This window comes from Euprymna scolopes, chromosome 8, assembly GCF_053919585.1.
Source record: "Euprymna scolopes isolate OS-2025 chromosome 8, ASM5391958v1, whole genome shotgun sequence".
In the NCBI taxonomy this organism is placed as follows: Eukaryota; Metazoa; Mollusca; class Cephalopoda; order Sepiida; family Sepiolidae; genus Euprymna; species Euprymna scolopes.
Window position 1 is genome coordinate 8599675 of NC_136489.1, and position 15364 is coordinate 8615038.

Genomic DNA, 15364 nt, shown 5'->3' on the forward strand with positions numbered 1-15364 from the left:
TTTGACAAGCTTCTGGGCTTGACCTTCACTCCTGATCTGAAATGGAACACGTACACCAATATGTTGCCAAAGTCGCTGGGAAAATGTTGGGGTTCTTCTACCACTCCAGAAGATATCTCTTTACTGATGCAATTATCTATCTATATAAAAGCGAAGTATGTCCACGGATGGAATACTGCTGCCATATCTGAGCAGGAGCTGCTAAAACAGCCTATCCTGCCTTGACAGAGTACAAAATAGACTCGTGGCTTAGTGGGGGATGCCCTTTGTTCTTCTCTGCCACCTCTCTCCCACAAAGGGACGTTGTAAGCCTTTCTTTGTTTTGTCGTTATTTCCGTGGTATATCTATGTCTAAATCAAAACGTGGATTCCATGAACAAAGCTTATTTCTTAGAAGGGCACGCCTGTGGAACTGTGTTCCGTCTGCCTACTTCTCTCCTGACTTCAACTTGGATGTCTTCAAGTTCAACGTAAACAAATGCCTGATGAACCACTCCCTTAAGTTGACACTTTAAATATCCACACTAACGTACTGTACTTACAAAAACCCTTATCCCTGAGTTGTTTCCGGGCCTTAAAAGTGGTGATCACTTTGTAAAAAAATGTTACTAAGGTAATGTTAAAGGATTATTACTAAAAATCTAATAACCTATGAATTGTTATTCATAATTTTAAAAAAGATTTTTTTACAATATTCAGGTAAAATGTACAATGCATTCTAAGGAAATTGAAAATTCAACAAGCAAAGTAAATATATATAGACATATTATATAATATTATTATTAACTACAGCTACTCACATGTTTAAAAGACATTTTAATATCATATAACCGTACGCTATGTCAACAGTGTTTTTTTTTCATTGAAATATGATCATTATCTCAGTACTATAGAAAAATGATTTTATTATAAAAAAAAAAATAAAAATGGTTCTGGAGTCTGAAGTAAAGGAAAATTAATTTTGCTAAAATCTTCTATATGTCCCAAGTACACATTTGATTTTACATAAACATTTGTGTTTATAAACTTATCGAATTACAATCTTGTTATGAATATATATTAAAACAATGCTAGAATTGTTATTGTTTTTTGTTTGTATTTTTTCTTCAAGAATTCAAATATATATTGGGATTAATCCACATTAGTCCGAGATTTATGTTGTAAATGCTGCACGCGTTTTTTGTTATCTCTTATACTTCTTCGTTTTACAATACCTTTTTACAGTGAGTTACATATACACCTGTTCTAAAAATAGTAATTAATATATTAAACCAAAATATATACTTTAATATTTAACGAATGTTTTTTTAACTTACTCTAACATGTGCTAAAAAAATACAATATGAAATAAAAAAAAAACATTCATGCGGTTTACCGAAAATAAATATGGAATGCTCCTATCCTTTAATAACATATAAACATTTTATTCATATTTATATGTTGCGGCAATTGTAGTTTTTCAAATAAAACATGAAGTATAATAAAGTAATCGCTGTATTCAACTACCTATATGATGACAGATCCGGTTCTAAACACGACGACTTTACCTTAAACTGGTACTGCGTGGTATTTGAGGTAAAATGTTTTAAAATGTAGTAATTTCCTTTAGCATATATGACACACGAATCCGTGTGTATAGAGCATCATGCTTTAAAAAAATCAGAACTAGGGTATATTGCCGGAAGTTTAGTGAACGTTGTACGAGACTATACATTATGTTTGTTGTTTTAATATATTGCAAATATTCGCAATTTTATGGATGAAACGCTACATATTATATTGCGCATGTAATTCTTAATCAGAACAATTGTTTAATATATATGAGAGACGTTGATTTTTACAAACATTAAAATAACATACACGATTGTCAGTTTTAGTTACGAACTCGAAGGGTATCATTCCTCAACAGATTTTGAAAACCTCGTTTCTAAATGACTAATCAAAATATCAAACCTCCTCAATGATACAAATGGATCATATTCCTTTAACCAAAATGTTCTATAGAGCAGCATAGATTACCCGAGTAACCAAACTTCATACTGTGTAAATTAATATTGTTTAATGAATTCCAACGTGTAATTAGTAACACTATTAAGAAGTACTTATGAGAAATACTTCCAAAGCGATCTATCGAAAGTTTGAAAACGAAAGAAAATAATAAGCATTTCGGAAGTCCTTAAATATCCGCAACGAAACTTGTTACCTTACATCACTCTATTTATTAATATGATATATTTTCCTGATATACTTGTAGTCAATAAAATAATCGTGCAGGATTGTAATACCCAATGAAAATATTCGTATTCATATTACAAATTTTCTCGATTAAAATAATTGGATTCACTTGTATGTATTCCTCCTGTTTCATTTTTACAATAAAACGTTTCGGGTATAATTGTGACCATAAATATACCTACTAGTCACGATCTATGCTTTATCGTTATATTTATTTTTAATCATTCCGCTTTATACAACAACATAAGCGTTTCTTTTACAATTAACCTTAGTATTTGCGTTCTAATACTTTTACGTGGGCATATAGAATGTTTTATCGTTTACGAGTATGGATGTGACTGATTGTATTTAACACCTACACTGCAGCTGAGAGCATAGTCAGATATTGCTCATCAATTTTATCTTAAGCTTCATGTGAAATATTAACAAGTATATAAAAACTGGAACAATTAACAAATATGTGAACGGATTAATTAATTCCGTTGCGCAAAGTAGATTCCTCAGTATATTTTGTGTGTGTTGAGAAGTAAAAAGCTTGTATACAATTATACATTTTACATGCTATTTTATTGGCGCCAAGGAACTAATATATATTGTATTTAAAATGAAAATAATAAAAAAGAAAAGCGAACAATTTATGAAAAGCACTAAATACACTCATGCACTTTATTTATTTATTTTTTTTTACATTGAGGTCACAACTTATCAAGACTCAGAACCCACTAGGGGATAAGGGTCAATGCGTGCAGAGTAATCAATTGGATAGTGTTTTAGTCTTCATTAGTATTGAAGATTTGATAATGTGTCATAAGGCTGGCCGTTCAAAGAAATAAGCTTTGTTCATGGAATCTATGTTTTGATTTAGACACAGATAAAGAGTGGGGAAATTATTGAGGGTGGTTTCAGCTAGACGGATGTTATCGTAAAAGATTGGAGAGGGGGAACAGAGATTGGAGCTCCGACGAGCACTTGCCATGGAAATAACGATAATACAAAGGTAGGCTCGCAACGTCTCTTCTGTGGGAGAAAAGTTGCATGGAAGAGAAAGAGGCATCCCTCCCCACTAAGCCACAAAGCCTAATTTGTACTCTGCCAAGGCAGGGTAGGCTGTTTTTAGCAGCCCCTGCCCACCTGTGGAAGCAGTATTCCATCCTTGGACGTACTTGGATTTTATATGGATAGAGAATTGCATCAGTAGTGCGGTATCTTCTGGAGCGGTAGAAGGATCCCACCACTAGCGACCTTGACAACATACTTGATGTACGTATTCCATTTCAGATCAGGAAAAAAGATCTAACCAAGAAGCTTATCAAAATATGCGGTCTCCGCAAGACGAGAGCTATCTATTTCACTTGATGCTAGATGGGGATAAGAGCATTGAGTATGTAATGAGCTTTGTTTTAGATGCATTTAAGGTAATCTCTTCCTCCACTGTCCCACGCGCTCAAGAGAAATTTGTCATTTACGGCCTTTGATAGGTTGCCATAGATGGTCGTTTCCTCGGCATAGATGTCAACGAATGATTTAAGTATGTGTTTTGGCAGGTCATTGATGTAGATCAGGAAGAGAGTTGGACCCAGGATGGAACCCGGAGGGACTCCACGATAAATAATGCGGGCCTCTGATTCTGCCCATCAATCACTATTCTAATGAGTTTATCAGGAGAAATAATTTAATGATTGAAACACATTTACAGTCATACCGTATGCCGAAATCTTGTAAAGTAGAACTATATACCATACCTTATCGAAGGTATTTGATATATCAAGAGCAATTGCCTTTGAAAGTAAGCCTTTGTCGATATATTCGCGTATCCTATGAGATATAACCATTAGCACATCTGCTGTAGATCACGCAAAACCTAAACAATGTTGCATGTAACTTAGAAGATTATTTCGGATGAGGTAGTTGACTATTTCTCTATTTAATATGGATTGCAGCAACTTATCTACTTTCAACTTTCAGAATAAAAATACAACGCAGAATTAATGTGCTTATAGGTAGAAAACGGCAAACTTAATTTAATTCATTCAAACTGTGTTTTGTGGAAAATAAGTACAGAGTAGCAGGAGGAAAACAATCACATTTCTAAAAAAATATTTCATTGACCTTGCCTTTTTCGAATTTTCATGTTTAGTCAATTAGTCCGAACTAACAAAAAAACATTTTTATAAATCATTGAGAAAATTATCCGAAATTGTTTTTCATTGCAAGTAAACAGTCGCAAATATCAAGTGATTTTAAATTGAACTGTCTGATGTATAAAGGTAAACAAATTAAGAGCGCACATTCCGTCCAAACTGATTCGAAACTACCTCTAATTTTTTTATGTAATTGTGTTAAAAAAAGATTGAAAAATATGTAAAATTCGAAATTTATGTATTAAATATACACAATATATATATATATATATATAAAAAAATATATATATATATACGTGTGTGTATGTGTGTGTGCGTGTATACACAATGCATGTTCATTTGTGTACTACTAATAAATGTATAGGTATATATTCATATATATATATATATATATATATATATATATATATATATAAATATATATATAAAGCTGAATGTCTGTGATTGTGTATTTGTGCGGGTCTGGTCGCGAATATGCCCCAATATAGCCGACTATTTAAAAAAAAAAATGATTACATATAATGATAGATGTATCGGTACACAGGAATGGGAATGTTTGATCTGGCAGAACGGTGATTAATAAAATCGTTGGGTCTGCGTTCACGCCTGGTCCACAAAGTATGGACATAAAAAAAATGTTTAAACAGAACGTTTACATGTGTGTTTTATATAGATGTACATAATAATACTTTGATACGTATGTTTCAACTTAAATAGGGATGGTATAATACAACTGTGGGGTCTGCGTTCGCGCCTGGCCTCCATAGAATCCAAATACGAACAAACTTTGCATATCTATCTGCGTAAGTATACTTTGATAATTATGTTTCAGTTTGAAGAAATATGGTATAATAAAATTATGGAGTGTTCGTTCGCGCCAGACCTCAATAGAATGGAAATATGTCACAAAGTTTAAGAAGGGTTTAAATATAGATCCATAGAATATTGTGATAAGTGTTTCAGCGTGAATAGGTATTGCATAATAAATTATGGTGTTTATCTATTTTATTTTTACTTTCATCATATTTTGCCTTGCTTTGGATACCCCCGAATTCGAAGCTATCTCTTTACAACCCTTACTTTTCATAACTTATCACACTTTCATAATACCGAGTCAATTTTCAGTAGGTGTTTCTGAACCCAGTAAACGATGTGTACTTTTGGTAGTATATATATATATATATATATATATATATATATATATATATATATATATATATATATATATATATATATTTATATATATAAAACTACTTCATTTACTCACATAAATTTAATATACGAAAGAATAGATTTATCCGTAAACTTTAAGTATTTACTTCAAAAGTGCTCAATACGTAGGTAGAGCTAGTTAGTAATTAATAAAATATATATGGCGATTAAGCTACACTGAATATTCTGCGTTTCATCCACTATAGGATTCGTCAGGCTTATGCGCGAATTCTGTGGTTGTTTTTGTTTTTATATATGTTGAGGATTTTTAGTTAGCCAATCAGCTTTCTAGTATCCACCGCGCTCCTTCCTATCAGCCAATGGGCATGCATTTTGTCGAACAAAGTATCTGTTTTAGAACTAGGTTAGTGGTTTAAAAAAAAGGAAAACGTCTACCTTAAACCACTAACCTAGTTCTAAATCAGATCCTTTGTTCGATAAAATTGTGGGATCTTTCTACCGCTCCAGAAGACATCTCACTACTGATGCAATTCTCTATCTGTATTAAATCCAACTACGTCCAAGGATGGAATACTGCTGCCTCATCTGGGCAGGAGCTGCCCAAAACAATATATCTTGCCTTAACAGGGTACAAAATAGAATTCGTGGCTTAGTAGTGGATGCCCTTTTCTCTTCCCTGACACCACTCTCACAAAAGAGACGTTGCGAGCCTATCTTTGTTTTATCGTTATTTCCATGTCAAGTGCTCGTCTGAGCTGAAATCTTTGTACCCGTCGCCAATCTTTCATGAACAACACCCGTCTAGCTGAAACCGTTGCCACTAATTTCCCTCACTATATCTCTGCCTAAATCAAAACGTAGATTCTACGAGCGAAGCTTCTTTCTTAGAAGTGCACGCCTGTAGAACTCTCTTGCGCTTGTATGTTTCCTTCCTGACTTCAACTTGCAGGTATTCAAGTCCAACATAACAAATTCCTGATCAACCGCCATCTTAATTAATGGCGGTTTTTAAATATCCCATACTAACGAATGTTACATGCTTAATGGCTGCCCCCTTTTCATGTAAGCAAAAAAATATGGAATTAGTGAAATGTAAATATGAAATAGGGTAGTCAAGTATTCGAACTTGCGAAGCTAGATTTGGAATTGCAAATTCCAATCATATGTTAAAATTAAAACAGAATGCTATTGAAATAAGGAATGTGGAATCGCAATTGTTTAGCTCATACAAAATAGTTAGATATATGTTTATTGGAAAAGTTATGTAATAATGGCATTTGTTTCTGTGAAAATTAAAACAAGGAAGTTAATCGTCTATTGAAATCGTTAACCTATTTAGTAAAGATGTTATTTTAAAAATAGTTTACTGAACTCGGGGTCATGTCAAGTTTGGCAACATGACGCATAACCATCCAACGGGCTTTATGAGCACATGTTTAATCATGCGATGACGTGACGAGTTCTCAATATAAGTAGAATTTTAGCTGCAGTCTGAGAGAAGAGGAGATGAGTCGGGGAGAAACAGCCGAGAGAGAGAGAGAGAGGTCAGAGTCGGCTGCTGAGGTCAATCCTTGGAAGCGGAATTTTAGAGAAGAAAAAGCCATGTAAAGAAACTTTGAATTGCTCAAGCGAATTAATGGGCCGGTCATGAAGCAAAGGACGTCATCATGTTTGTGTATCTGCGTCTTTGTGTTGTGATTAAACTATATAGGTGTTGGCCATTTATATTATAAGAACTTTGTGAAAATCCTCATGTCAAAAATAGGTAAGAAATATATGTATCAATATTTATAGAAACACTCCCGTTCATACAGAACACTCAAACGTATAAGTGTCAAACCCTCGGTCTATCTATCTATATGTCAAATCTCCTCTCATTGGGTATTATAAGCTGTCGGCTCTCTTGTATTAACATGTACCACAAGCAGGAACATATTATGACATATAAACACTCATAAGACTGTCTCTATCACTCTCAGCCTCTCCTAAGACGAACAACAACAACAATACAGTATATACGCCATAATAATAATCCCACAAATTACATAATACGAATACTACAACACTATTCAGTTGATTACTACGCACACAATGACACTTACCCCCGAGTGGCTTCTGGTCCTTGATAAATGGTGACCTTCATGGAAAAAAGACATCATGGATTCTTTTAAGGGAAAAATGATAAAGTACTACTTTATTTAAGCCGTTGAATATATATTTCACATACGAGGTGCCTTTTAATAGGATCCAGGCGTTTTTCGTATGGGTACTTTATTTGGTAGTGTTAAGGAATAGAGAGGGGGAGAGAGAGAGGAGTAAAATTATAGTGTAGACACGTTGACCGGAAGTAAAAGATCAGCTGATTTGATTGCGTGTGAGTCATGTGATCAGGTTAGCTGAATCGTTGATATTTGATTTGGACTCAGAAGACAACGGACGGCTTCCCGTTGTCTCTTCCTCTTCACTGGAGGGGGGCGAACGCTGACTTGTGTAGAAGAAGAACCCACACAGGCCGATTTCACTTTCCACCGTCTGCAAGACATCTGGGAAAATTGAAATAAACGATAGAACCAATTCCTTGTCTTGGAGTGATTGTATCTTCATCCAAAAACAGGTAGGAAGTCTCCCTCCAGGACGAGAAATTCCAGATGGTCCAACATCGAAGAAGCAGAGGTAGGTTCTGAAAATACATGTCACTCACACACGATTCCCTTTATGATACAACATAAATATATAATATAAGGCGTCATCTCTTCCAATCAATTATTAGAGATGACTCAACAAACACTCCACCCTTTATTATAGAGACAATATAACAACACTCTCATATAATTTTATGATACGACGACGCAACAAACACTCATTTCCTTTATTATATAGACAAACTATAAACGCTCATTTGGTGTCGTGAGTGTGAAAAAAAAAGAAAAACCTCGAGCCTGGTGGTTACCATAAAAATATATATTATATAGACACGACGAAAAGAAAGAAGAATAGAAAAAAAAGCAATGCACACGTAGAACCTTTTCACGAAGAAGGACAAGGAAGACATACAGACACACGGGTGTAAAACTTTATATATAGAAAATAGTTAAAAAAATGTTTATCGTATTAGGAAGTAGCTCGTTATGAACGAAGAAAAATATCACTTAATGTAAAAATTAGAAGGGAAAACCAAAGAATTATGTTATTCTGTTTAAAGCAAGGGACCAATGAGACAGTAAGAAAATGTAATGGGAACACGCACAAATGAAATTGTTTGGAAATGTGTCAATCATAACTTGAAATATTTACACCGTTTCAGAAGTTTATAGAGAAAATGACCACCGCTTGTTTTGAACTGGGTTAAAAAAAAGAAAAGAAAAAAGAATTGATGTTCTTTTTTAAGCCGGACTGTTTATGTAAATCGTGAATATTGTTTTTCAAGATTTAACAGCATTTTTGAACATTTTTAAAAATTAAAGAAGGTTGTTTTATGTAATTACTTAGAAGTTAATGTTCATTGTTAGAAAAATGTGTATTGATGATTTGATATTGTATTATATAATGTATACTTGCTGTTTTCCAGTGGTCTACAAAATAGTAATGAAAAAAAAAACAAAGAAAAAAAATCAGAAGATTAGATTAAGATAAAATGGTCGGTCTAGTCAAATTAAAATTTTAAAAAGGGGGCAGGTTTAAATTTAGGTAGGCGGATAACTATAATTTGACGAGGTTCACAGGACCCTGCAAGGGGGATTTTTAAAAAGGTTTTTCGATTATGAAAAATGCAATTTTAGCCGTCTGTATGTAGCTTGATTAATCTGACCGGTGTGACGGTTGAAAGGTCATATTCTTAGCATACAATTAAGACGGGAGTACTGCATGCCTATGGGCTTAAAAGGTTTGTTGTATATGCAACGAGGGTGCACGATAGAATGCACCCACATAGATTAAACTTGCAGATGGAGCAGCCTGAGAGCTTCGGCTGATTGAAAATGTCCAATCTTGAGAGTAACAGATCTTCCAACGCAAGAGCGGACGTGTAGTGATGACGTGACCACTATGTAGTGAATCTGAAGTAAGAGAAAGGGAAAAAAATAGAATGTATGCCGCTGATACGTAAGAACTAAGAAGTCAGAAATCTGACGAATGAGATGTCGGCAATTTTTTTGAGATATTGGCATGGGATGGCTGAATGACAACTGTTAACGAACATGAGGTTACTTTACCCACATCCCTGATTGATGGCATATGGGCCGTGAAAAAGGGTCCGGCCGAATAAATTATTTAAGACGGGAGACATAGAAAACATTCTATGTTTGCGCCGTATATGTATTCAAACGCTCACTTGCTGCCGTTCTTGAACCAGAACACTCAGAAAAAGTGCGGAAAGTAAAAAAAAACAACAACGTAGGGCCCTTTCATTGAACAACGATGAAGAAAAACAACAAAATATAGACACAACGGAAAAAAGACATACTAAAATTATGTATAGTAAGATATTATACGCTAAATTAAGAGAAATAAAAACAAAAAACATATAGCTCGATCGACATACAGGTAACGAATTGTTGATTTTACATATGAGAACACAGAAAGAAATGGTATGTTACGGTGTAGAAAGATACACAGTGGGAATTGAAAAAAGAAAGATATATCAATCGACATACTGATAAAACAAAAAAAAGAAAAAAAGAAGAAATAGAACCTATAAACTTTAGTTAGAGAGGGGAATGAGATGACTTGTCACGATTACAGAGAAATACGTCAATCAAATATTTGTTATGAATTTCTAGGTTGAACAATTATATACAGTTAACATTGTAAAAGCTTTGCATACTTTTAGGAAAAGACAATGTGTATTTTTTGTTTGTTAGTTAAGAAACAATGGGTACTTTCTGCTAATGTGGAATTGTTTTTTTTCACTAACTGTACGGTTTTTTGTTGTGATAATTTTTTTCTGGTGTGGAAAAATGTTATTGTATGCAAACTGTTTCATGAAATGTTAAACGGCATGTATTTTGGATGAAAAAAAAAGAAAAACACACAAGTGTTGTGTTAGGGTGATGGGATTCTGTGATTTCGAGTAGGATCAAAATGGAAAAATTCCATGCATGGAATCCCGATATATTTCGCTGAGCTATATGCCTTGAAAGGCAGTCGCGGTTACCGACGTGGGAAAAATGTTGTTCCAATATAGCATAGCGAAATGTGTTTCTGTCCAGCGTCAGGGAGCAATTGGATTTCCTCTGACGTGGCGTAAGTGGCAGTAGAGAAAATGGCAGAAAAGGCCATATTAAAAGTCACTCAGATAAGTAATAGGTGATATTTATTTTCAGAAAACCCAAAGTGTTGGGCGACGTGGACCAATTTAGTTTATATCGATTGTTATTTTGTGTTGAATTATGTTTTATGAAGGATTGTCTGAAAATTTTAAGTGCGTCGTTTTTTTTTTTTGTCTTTGGAAACGACTATGCATTTTAATTGTAAATGTCTATGTATTTTTTGTAAACGACTGTGATTTAAAAATAAAATATATTTTTGAGATTCTGTGAGGTGGCCAAATGTTATGTTACCTTACCTCAAAATGTGCTGACGTGGACAATTTTGGGTTTCCACGAATCTATGTTTTTGTTATTTTTATTTTTATTGGTGAGATTTATGAATGATTATAAGAATTTTTTATAATTCATATTTTCATACGATTGATGTTTTCTCACATCAAAATTGTTCAGGTTTTTTCTTGTACTTGGACATTTTTTTTAGCAGAATGACGAGGAGTGAAGTTTTGCTATGTTGAGTTTATTGAGATAATGAATAATTTATAAGTAAGAACATGCTGTTAATTAATTTAATAATGATAGTAATAATAATGGTAAGATGTTAGAAAAGGGAAAAAAATAAGATTTAAGCAGTGTACGAAAAAAAGAACACTACTGGGTTGAATAATAAGTCGACTAGTTCTTAAGTTTGAAAGAGTCAAAGGTTCAGTCGATATTTATTCTAATTTTCGAAATGGTTGTAGAATAATTTTTTTGTCGTTTTTTCGTGGGATTTTTCTCCGGATGCGTAATTCGGCGGGAGACATAGGAAAATGCTCTCGTAATATTATAAGAAACATCTTTTATCTCGTATGAGTCATATGATTGTAGAAACGCGTTATAGCGTGACCGGAGATATTGTGATCTCTTCATGATTCTAAGATGCGAGATGGAGGCCATGGGGTCACAGAGAGTTGTTGACCTTCGAGGGCGAAAGGATTCGCGCAACATGGTGCTATTTGTAGATGTAATTTTATTTATTTGAATTAAGATGTATTGAATAATGGTATGAGAGTTCCTTTGCCAGTGGGGTGAGTTTAAGATTCCCTTAGAAAAAGTGGGTAGTAAAAAAAATGTATGTCTACGTTATACATTTTTATAACTAATGGTGGAAGGAATGTTAAGGAGTAGAGAGAGGGAGAGAGAGTAAGAGAGAGGGGGAGAGTAGAATTATAGTGTAGACACGTTGACCGGAAGTAAAAGATCAGCTGATTTGATTGCGTGTGAGTCATGTGATGAGGTTAGCTGAATCGTTGATATTTGATTTGGACTCAGAAGACAACGGACGGCTTCCCGTTGTCTCCTCGTCTTCCATGGGGGAGGGGCGAACGCTGACGTGTGTAGAAGAAGAACCCACACGGGCCGATTTCACTTTCCACCATCTGCAAGACATCTGGGAAAATTGAAATAAACGATAGAACCAATTCCTTGTCTTGGAGTGATTGAATCTTCATCAAAAAACAGGTAGCAAGTCTCCCTCCAGGACGAGAAATTCCAGATGGTCCGACAGCGAAGAAGCAGAGGTAGGTTCTGAAAATACATGTCACTCACACACGATTCCCTTTATGATACAACATAAATATATAATATAACACGCCATCTCTTCTAATCCATTATTAGTGATGACGCAACAAACACTCAACCCTTTATTATAGATACAACGTAACAGTAGTACACAAATGAAAATCTCATATCTTTCGAATAATTCTCCTCTGATTCAAAACACTTGTATCGTGCCAACAACTTATGTAAGGTCCCTTAGAAGTGTCTTGCTCTGAGCGTGTTAATGAGGCTTGTCACAGCCGTTTTTATCTTCTTAATTATCTCATAATGACAGGCTCAGGTTTCCTTTAGAATGAGTAATCAAGTTTGGTGTTCTGCATTCATTACTCCTCCAACAGAAAACCGTTGCATTCTTTACATCTCTTATATCACACGAAAGCTTATTCTTGATTCAGGCGTGATTGTCCAAAAGCGGTATAGAGAATGCGATGTTTTTGTAGCATATTACCTGAGGTCAAAAACACATATTTTTTTGTATTTGGTTCTTCTAACGTGTCCTCACGTCCAGATCCATCTTTGAAATTCACCAGTTGTAACAATTATGCTTAATTCGGGTGCATTTCAATTCTATTTTTCTTGTTCCTTTACGCCTTAAATTATGAGAAATAATAAAGTCACTCCTAGGGGGTATAGCAATGACTTAATCAATTTTAAAGCGTCTACAACCATTTGAAATGTCCATAAAGATCTTGGGAACTTATTGTAAGAACTTCGTATACGTCAAAAATGCACTACATGTATTTATTTTGTTAATAAATATATTTTTGTTTCACACACGATATGTGCAAATTATTGCAGATATGTCAAATGTAAAAAACCTGTGAAAATAAATCGTTTCATTGTCTCTTATTAGAGATTGACTGCCTGTAAATCTAATGTAAAACTTATAGCAAAACACTAATCTTAGTATTCTAATTTTTAGACTTATATTCAATTCCCTCCAATAATATCTCGCTTGGCTTGGGTATTGATAAATGTTGACTCCACAAGGAGAATATATTCGACATTCAAAATAATAATTTTTCATCGGATTGTAATATTAGTCCTGCTGTCAGCCAAGGGGTAGAATTACCTCACATCATTGAATCAGTTATCTGTCTTCTCATAAAAGAGCAACATGTCGGAACATAAGTCGTGCATAGCATCATAAAATCAAAGTCTAATCCGATCTTCAATAAATGATAGAAGTCAAATCTATTCTGACAAGTTCTATTCGCTGTTTTGACTTCATCATCTGACAAGATTTATTCAATCGGAAATAATATAAGAGAATTTGTTCGACATCGTAAAATAGCATCGTCTAATTTCGGTTTAAATTCCAAATATAATAGGCAAATGTAATACACATAATAAGATATATATATATGGATGAAAAACATAATAAGATATATCTATAGATAAAAAACAAACACACACTCTCACACACATACACACACATGTATGATTTTGGGTTTTTTTCTTTACACAGTGGTCAGGACTTATCAAGGCCCGGAAGCTTCTGAGGTATAAGGGTTACTGCAAGTGCAGTACGTTAGTGTGGAGATTTGATGAAGTGTTTACATAAGGGGGTGGTTCATTACGAATTTGTTTACGTTGGACTTGAAGACATACAAGTTATATTCCGGTGGGAAGCAGGCAGACGGAACAGAGTCCCACAGGCGTGCAGTTCTAAGAAAGAAGTTTGTTCATGGAATCCACGTTTTGATTTAGGCACATATAAAGAGTGGGGGAAATTTTTCACAGTGGATTCAGCTAGAAGGGCGTTTTTCGTGAGAGATTGCAGACGGGGGACCAGAGATTAGAGTTCAGACGAGCACCTGTCATGGAAATAACGATAAAACAAGGATAGCCTCGCAACGTCTCTTCTGTGGGAGAGAGGTTGCAGGGTAGAGAAAAGGGCATCTCTAACTAAGCCACGAATTCTATTTTGTACTCTGTCAAGGCAGGATAGGTTGTTTATAGCAGCTCCTGCCCAGATATGGCAACAGTATTTCATCCTTGGACGTACTTGGCTTTTATATAGATAGAGAATTGCATCAGTAGTGAGATATCTTCTGGAGCGGTAGAAGGATCCCACCATCTTTCCAGCGACCTTGGCTACAGGCTTGATGTACGTGTTCCATTTCAGATCAGGAGTAAAGGTCAAACCCAGAAGCTTGTCAAAACACGAGAGCCATCCATCCCAATTGATGTCAGATTGGGATCAGAGCGTTGATGATGTAAGGATAGGAGTTTGGTTTTAGATGCATTAAAGGTAACCAGCAACGTCTTCCCCCACTGAACCACGCGCTCGAGATCAGAGGAGAGAGAATCAGAGAGAAATTTGCCATTTACAGCCTTTGATGTGTTGCCGTAGATGGTCGTGTCATCAGCATAGATGTACACGAATGATTTAAGTATGTGTGTAGGGAGGCCATTGATGTAGATCAGGAAGAGAGTTGGACCCAGGATTGACCTCTGAGGGAATCCACCATTTATACTGCAGGCCTCCGATTTTTGTCCATCGACCACTACTTTTATAAGCCAATCGGAGAGAAATCCACCAAGAGCTGTGATTATCGCGCATTTTCTACACATGGTAATTAAGTTTCTTGTTAGCCAATCAGCTTCTTAGTTGTAACCGCACCGATCAGATAGCTGGGCACTTAAAGGACAAATGTACAGTTTATCCCATTCTCCTCGCCCATTTTTTATGGGAAGAGTTAGTTATATCCGTTTGTGTATATTAAGCTTCGATACATTTGATCTAAATGTGTGTGTATGTGTGTGTGTGTGTGTGCGTTTACATATATACATTCTCATGTGCACATAGAGGGAAAGAGGCAAAAAAGGCTGGCACAGAAATAGGGATGAATATATTGTATTTTACTTTATATGTGGGAAATTAAGTTCGTTTTGTTTATAAAAATTACTTATTCAATGAATATATATATATATGTTCATTTATTT